Genomic DNA, 8,459 nt, shown 5'->3' on the forward strand with positions numbered 1-8,459 from the left:
TTAGATCTTGATGATTTCACGGTTAGAAATCGAGTTTTGAAAGATAGAAAGGTGTAGAATCATGCAATGATCAAAATCGTACAAGAATTAAAGTGAAAACTTACCGGAGTTGAGAGAAATCTGAGAAAAGGTGAAGAAGAAGGCTGGTTCGGTCAGAGCTTTCCAAAAATGGAAGGTGTGACAATGACAGCCCTATTTATAGGCTCCAAAAGAGGAAAGTGGCAGCCGATCGGCCAGGAGCTCCGATCGAATGGGCTGCTCGATCGGCTAGGAAGATGCTAGCCGATCAGCTGGCCTGTTCGATCAGGATGTCTCCTGTTCGATCCGCGACACACTTTGAGTATTTCGTGACGATTTCCGATGTTTCGATTTCGATGGACGATGATACAAATACGATAGAGTTCCTAGTCAAATTACTTTTAGTCCCAATCACTATATCTACATACAAGCATCTACTTTTCACTTTTCGATGTCGGTTTCGATTGAGTTCGATTGCTTTTCGAGTTTTGATTCGACCTTCGATTGATTCGCTTGAATACCACACCAAACATATAAATAAACACGCACAAGTAACACGTAAGGCACACACACACGTATAATAACACCAGAGTTCGCATAATTCGAGTCTCGAGTTTGATTGATGAATCGATTAGCTTGATTATTGATTGATTAACTTTATCGCGTTGTTACTTCCTACTATTCACAGTCGTAAATCGGTCGCATTGATTAAACATTCGATCATTTCATTTATACAACACTTACTCCACATAATGCAAAAGTAAAAAGAACATTAACAGTCAAAGAAGTCAAGGTTGACTTGGACTTTGACTTTGACTTTGACTTTGACATTCGAAAACACGGGGTGTTACAAGTTGCGAGGGGCGTATGTTAGGGGAGACATCTAAAGACCAACCATCATACTAGAAGCGGTGGCGTCGAATGATTTATGGATTTGGCATTCGTATTTCGGTGTTCCAGGTTCAAACAACGACATCAATGTGTTGCACACGTCGCCGTTGTTTCAAACCGTAACAGATGGTACCGCACCTTCCTCTCCTTTCTATGTTAACGGTCGACATTACAAACGAGGCTTTTTTTCTTGTGGATGGTATCTACCCGTCATGGTCTGTTTTTGTGAAAGCTCCTCATTTCCTATGGAGGCTAAAGAAATCGTGTTCAAAAAATTGCAAGAATCGGCAAGAAAAGATGTTGAGAGGGCATTTGGTGTTTTAAAGGGTAGATGGGGTATACTACACCGACCGGTTCGTGCGATGAACAAGAAAGCAATACATAGCATAGTGTATGCATGTATCATATTGCAAGATATGTGATCAAAGAAGACGGACGTGCAATATCTCCGGCTTGGGTGCCGGATCCTCCTACACAAGTTCAAGTTCCACAAAATATCCAACAAGAATTGTGTAATGAAGAAACTCACTTTCGGTTGAGATACGATTTAATCGAACTAGTAGGTTCTCTAGGTTTGGAGTTTCATGAGTCGGACGAGGAGTTGCTTTTTTTTTAAATTGTAGTCTAAAATATTTCTAGTATGTTAAATTGAAGTAGTATGTTTTAATTTTAATGAAATTTATAATTTTAGTGTTTTATAGTTAATTTCTAATTTAAAATAAAAAAATTAAAAAAATTTGTGAGTGATGGAATTCTATCACTAGTGACCACCCCCGCTACATTTCTATTACTAGTGATAAAATAGTGTATGATGACATGGCATGAGTTGATTGGATATTGGAAGTGATCACCCCCATTCTCCTATGGAAGGAGTTGATATCATGAAGCCTTCTGAGTTGCACAGCAACACCTATAATGTTAGAAAATTGAAAAGGGTTCGAGAATAAAATTCAGTTTTTTTCCAACTACTTCCACTTGCATCTGCCACTTGGCCGGAAATAGTATGCTTTTTTTCTTGTTTCTAAAAAATCTTCCTTTTATATCATTTTAAAAGGTTTTATGCACATTTTCTTTCATTTTGCAGCAAACGGGACAGAGCCAACAAAGAAGTTGAAAGCTATGACCCCATGCGTAAGCCTATGTACGATATGTCCGGTTACACCCCTATCTCCTCTTTTACAGGCCCGCATTTGGAGTTTGAGTATGATGAGCAGATGCGTCTCCAGCGACAAAGCATGATTGCTATTATGTGGATTATCCACTCACGAGAGACGCCTAACATTTGGGAAATGACCCCGGACGAGATATCATTCTATTGTAAAATATGTTCCCGCTTTGGTATTAATTATCATCGTTTAGAGGCCGCTTCTGAGGATGATGTGCGTTTGATGAATGTGGGATTACACCCCCCAAGTTACCAAGTATGCTAATCTAGTGATATTTCCAAGGGACTATGAACTATAGGTATTGGGGACCAACATTTGAATTAGACGAGAATAAGTGATTGTGTGTGTTTGATTTCTCTCGTCCCCTTCTGTCCATCAAATGGAGTCCCTGCACATTCAAAGTGCATACTCATGTCGATCCTAGATCTGAAGATTTGTCACAAATTGTGTAAAGAACACCACAACCCCAGACACCATCTTCATCACTCCCCACAGATTCCGGTCAACCTCTCCAAGGCGCAAGTATTTATTGGCACAATCTGTCTCCCTTCCCGAAGAGTTATGTAACGTAATTTCAAAAACCTTAAAAATAACACTTCCAAATTCACTTAAATAGGCTTTCGAGAGTTTCGGCTACAAGAGTTACCACAACCGCTAATTTCATTCACAACCAACACCAAAGTTTACAGCACATCACCTCAGGCAGCTAGTGGGTTACTAGACCAAACTACAAATATGATCACCACATAAACAAATACAGAATGACCAAACTTAAAAAAAAAAAAAAAAAAAAAACAAAACTGCAGCGCCTTATTCTATACCTCGAACCGCGCCTACTTGCTCCATTCCATTAACCTTTTTTTCGCCCTGCATTTAATCTATAAGAAACTATTTGCTTGTATCTCCCCGAAAATTGCATCGATGTTGACACGTTTACGCCTGAAAATGTTTTCGTTTCTTGCTTTTCATATTCCCTAATACGTTGCAAGAAAAATAGTTTTAACATAATCTTTTTTCTGCACTTCGATCGCCGAGCTCTTATGAACCCTGATCATATACTGATACTGACGGACGACCGACCATGAAGTTCCATCACGAACGATCTTCAGATTTTTCAGTTTACTAACCATAAACAAAGCATTATACAATTTTAGATCATTTCATAACTCTTCTCTCAGATTAAAACCATAAACAAAGCATTATGTAGTTTGGTATTTTTTTTTAATAATCTAACAGAACTTTTAATCCCAGTAGTAGAAAGTCAAAATATATCACAAACCCGAAACGTAAATAATGGTTGCTTGCTGTGTAAATTCATCTTTCAACGTAAACAACGATATAAATTCATGTCTTGACATAATTTTTCGGAAATGAGTCTGGTAAGATACAATACATTTTCATGCTTATTTTTGCATACGTTGTGGGACGTTTTGACGTAAACTATGTTCGGGAACGAGTCGGGTCAAATATAATACGTTTTCATTCGAAGATATAAATTCGAGTTACTGTACGTTTTGACACCGCAAAGTTTTGGTGCAAAGGTAAAGGTTGTTGGTGGAACCCTCACTAAACGAACCAACTCGGGTTCGATTTCGTTTCTTTTGTAATTGCCATGTTCATATAGGTTACACCGAGTTAGATCGGATACGTCAAAACACGTGTTTTCATATGGTTAACGCATCACATAACATGCCGCCAGCTATAAACAACTAAGACGTCGCCGCCGCAACGCGCGAACATGGCAACAATCTAGTTACAATACTAATAAAGAAAAATAGAAAAACCGAAAAAACGGTCAGATTATTCAAACGCGAAAAACCGGTAAAACGGTGATTGTTTCTGTAAAAAAAAAAAACAAAAATAGTAAAACGGTCAGATTATCCAAACGCGAAAAACCGTTTTTTGGTCGGTTTCTGAAAAACCGGTTTCGGTTTAGGTTTTGTCTTGACAACCCCAAACCGGTCCATAAGTAGGGTCATGATTTTATTAACCTGGTATATTAGGAAGCAATATGGAATGTATTTAGGGATTTTTACTAGTCCCATAAATTTGAAAAATAGAAAGATGATACGAGGGAAGTGATTTGAAGTAGATTTAGAGATTTCTAATCAAAATTACTTAGTTTTGACAAGTTTCACGTGGAAGCTTAGGTGTATAATAATACCAAGTTTACTTTCCCTTTTTAATAACCAACTAGTTTAATACCCGTCCGGTGGACGGGTACTTTAATGTTATAATGACCCCAAGTATTTTTTTTTTTTTTTTTTCATTCTAAAAATCACAAATTTAAACCGTTAACTAAAAATGATAAGTTGACCCATTTACTTAAAATGATAACCTTCACCCTCTTACTAAAAATGGTAACATTGACTCTTGGCTTGTTTTCAAAGTACAACATTGCATATAATTCATGCGAAACACCTCTTGCACACATAGGCGCCAAATAAACAAATAAAAAAAAGTTATTGTAAACGTATAAAGTAATTACAGAGAAAAAGAATATTAAGATAAAAACAAAATGAAAATATTAAAATGTGAAGAAAGAACATTAACATACTTGCAAAAAAAAAATCAAAAACTTATTCACCAAGAACTTCCAATAGTAATGGACAAAGACAACTTTTTTTATAAATAAAAATCTAAAAAAAATGCTCCCCTCAAGAGATGTATAGAGGTGTATTTATGGTGGCCACATGGTATGATCAGTGACCCTTTCGTAAAGGTTAACTCATCATCTTCACTCCTCTGAACATGATTACCACGGCAAACTCTATAACTTTGAGCTGGAGCTTGCTACATTTATCATTCTTTTCATCAACAATCAACCACAAAGTTCCTTTTTAATTCAGAAGAGCCCTTTTATATGATATTGGCAAACAATTCATTAGTGAAGCTTCAAACAAAACTAATAATTAAAAAAAAAACTTTGTTGTAGTAAAGGGCGTGCTCGGTGCTTGACAAAACTAATAATTAAAAAAACCTTGCTGTGGTAAAGGTCGTACCCGGTGCTTGACTTAACTTCCGCAATTGCACAGGTCCAGGGAGTGTGGTCGGATCGCTTCGCAATATGATGTACGCCACCTTACCCTATACTTTATGCAGGAGGTTGTTTCCCGCAACTTGAACCCATGACCTCGAGATCATAAAGCTTAAAATTATATAAGTAAGCTCAAGATATAAATGCTGGCATTAAACAAAACATACCTTTGGAGCTAAAGTAGCTTTTACGCCATCCTATGCTTTAGTTTTAGTCCCTGTAGACCCATCAAAGATAGAGGAAAGATCTTGAAACAGAAGTTTAAAACCGTGTGCAAATAGCAGATCAAGAAATTCTAGAACCTCCACAATATTAATATCATTCACTTAGGCACTTAGCTGTATAATGAGTTATGGTTTAGTGTAAGATAGTCAAATGCATACCTTCATATCGTAATCTATTTACATTTCTTCAAGTAAAAAATGTTTGTTGTTTTAAATGTTGTAGCTACAGGTGTTGGTTTATTTTATAAAATGTTATATAATATTTATTAAAAAATGTTTCATTTTTAACACCAATCTTGTCCTAATATTAGTAATACATCCTATTAAGTCGAACTTTACTACAAATTTTCTTTATAAACATATAAAATTCATTAGAATTTTGTAACTGATAAGTAAAAGGATTGACATCTAAAAGTCAAACTGCATACTTTAGCTAGCTACAGAGTGTGCAGATGATGAAATCAATAAAAAATATGCCTTTTAATGGATCCTTAACAATAATTGGGAGCTTTTGATCACCCATTGTTCGTTCAATAAAAAAAATGCCTATAATCAGATCACCTAGTTTTCCCCAAATCACTACTTGCAGTTTTCATGGAATCCTCAACAAAGTTTCTCCATGTATACACCAGGAAAACCCATTTGCCTATGAAACATTTTTCCTAAATAAAAAAAGTATATACCCTTTTAAAATCGTTTGGTCTATTTTGATTTCGACAATAACTTGTGGTTGATTTTCCCTACAAAAAATTATCAATATCTTTAAAAAATGCACATTGTGAAGTCCTATAAATCAAGAAAGAAGAAAAGTAAAAACTAAAGGAATCCTTTTAGAAATGATAAAATCTATTGTTTTTCATTGTAGCTTTCTCCATAAATATGCCATTAAGGGCTCGTTACCGCAGAGTTATATAATATTATTATCACCGTTACTGCAGAGTAAACAGGGAAACCAAAAGGTAAATAATAGAATAAAAATTAGTCCGGTCAACCAAAAATAAAACAGCCCACCTGATTGTAAGCTGACCAGATGCCACTGAAAACTAAGATATTCCTAATTTTAGAGAGGAAAATGTCAACCCATCAATGGGTAAATATAGATTTAGGTTAAGCATTCTCCTAACGGGTCAAATGTAAAATAATATGCTTTATCAATGGTAAAACTTAAAGGACTCCTAGCAAAGTCAATCAAGTCTTTATGATTCTAACATAAAATAAGTTTAACTTTAACAATAAAAAAATTCAGATTTTTATTTTAACCTGTGCAGCAGTAGCCAAAATGATCAGGGGTGATTTTAGGATCAGCCCAAGTAACCGTTGGGGTGTTTCCATAAAGTTTAAAATTTGGGGTAGCTAGTTTCTGTCTTGAACAGTCCACACATGCACTCTTGTAATACTCAACAAAAGCAAACCAACGGTTATGAGACGGGTCTTGAGGATCCTGAGGTTACAAATGAACATATAGTATAAGATTAGGCATAAAACAACAACACTGATGATAAATGTGGTTTATAAACAATACCCATGTAAAAAAAAACACCTTTATAAGATCTCAATAACACTACTGAACCTAGGCCAATTTCCTCAATTACTATTCTGAACTCATCATCAATCCAAGTCTTTGGCACATTACCTATGAATAGTGTATATATATATATATATATATATATATATATATATATATATATATTCAAAGAGTGAATACCTGAAGCTCGTACCCTGCAAAGAACATCATAAAACCGAGTACCAGAACCAAAAAATGCCTAAAACAAATGAGCAAATGTTTATAGCTTTATACCTTAAAATCTTTGTTATGTAGCTCTTCAATGACCTTTTAAGCAAGATTTTTACTTCTAAATGCCATAAATGCAAAACCCTTACCTTCATTGGTCTCCATATATCTCACCAACCTTACCTGAACAATCACACATTCACACAGAAAAATATATATTTCAAAAATAATAATAAAACACAATTTTCTCAGTAAATAATTACGATTAGAGCTGACCTCAACAATATCCCCAAAGGGTTCCCAAACTTCACGATTTTTCATCATCATCGTCATCATCAACTTTTCATCCATCTCCTCCTAGTTGCCAACCTCTGAATCCATCCGGTCATCAATGTCATTGCAATCTACCATAGTGTTTGCTCTGTTCTACAAGCAGTTTTTTTGACACAAAATGAAATTTTAGCTCTCGAAATAACCAATATGTATACATATCACGGACAATTACACAATCAGGAACCAAACGGGGTAGATTGGAAGAAGAATTAGAGAAAGGTGAAATTTGGGGAAATTATGTTTATATAGTTTGTTTGTGAGATAGACAGACATTAAGTTACCTTGGCTTAATCGGTGCCAGAGATTGCAAATTGATAAAAAACTGAACACCATAAAGGCTTAACCCTAAAGAGTACACAAAAATTGAACTTCAAAAGGTAAGAAAGAGTGAACCTGCTTGGCTAAATTGATACAAAACTGATGCATTTGTAGAAACCCTCATGTGGAGGAGGCAGCGACGATCAAGTTCCATTGATCTTCCTTCTGTACCTCTACCTAGAGTGCAGCCGAAAGTAGAGAAGGATGGAGGATATTCTCCAATTTCACAATTTATGTGTTTATATAAGGGTTCACAGGAGGTGGTTGTGGATTGCATACGTGGGTACGGTGGTTTTAGTAATGCAAAAACTGCCCTTAATATAAGCTAACCGTAAGATTCTATGGGAGAGAGAGCATAACCTCTGACTGAAACCGCCGTGAACATGGGCACAGAGAGGTAGAGGTAACCACCACTTGATAAAACCACCACAAGAAACTGCTCTGAACTGCCACCACAGCAGTTATTTTTATGAGTTTAAGTGGCTGAGATTTAATCTCAGCCAAATCTAATGGTGGATATTGATTTATGAGTTAGTTACACTTAATGGGTTCCATATATATATATATAATTCGAGGTTGCGAGTAAGTGAGAGGCTAGTTACCTTGGTTATGGATAGGGTTGTTCATGAGTCGAGCCGAACCGATCAGATCTTTGCTCGTGCTCGGTTCGTTTATAAATCGAACCAAACCGAGCGTCTCTTCAACCGAGCCAAAGTAGAGCGAGCGTCTTTCGATCTGCG

The 8,459-nt window shown here is 36.0% G+C and overlaps 1 long non-coding RNA gene across 3 annotated transcripts; it reads right to left on the reverse strand.

Annotated features, from left to right (window-relative positions):
- Positions 1–4,632: 4,632 nt before the first annotated feature.
- Positions 4,633–8,159, reverse strand: LOC110937685. Of its 3 annotated transcripts, none has more exons than XR_004890702.1 (7): positions 7,795–8,159; positions 7,345–7,489; positions 7,135–7,251; positions 6,877–6,969; positions 6,597–6,777; positions 5,078–5,329; positions 4,633–4,931 (listed from the first exon to the last, which is right to left on the reverse strand). It is a non-coding gene; the product is annotated as an uncharacterized LOC110937685 (long non-coding RNA). The 3 variants fall into 3 exon arrangements; XR_004890700.1 differs by having other exon boundaries at positions 7,345–7,494; positions 7,795–8,158; XR_004890701.1 differs by lacking the exon at positions 6,877–6,969 and having other exon boundaries at positions 7,345–7,494; positions 7,795–8,158.
- Positions 8,160–8,459: the final 300 nt, after the last annotated feature.

Source organism: Helianthus annuus, chromosome 4 (assembly GCF_002127325.2).
Source record: "Helianthus annuus cultivar XRQ/B chromosome 4, HanXRQr2.0-SUNRISE, whole genome shotgun sequence".
NCBI classification, from domain to species: Eukaryota; Viridiplantae; Streptophyta; class Magnoliopsida; order Asterales; family Asteraceae; genus Helianthus; species Helianthus annuus.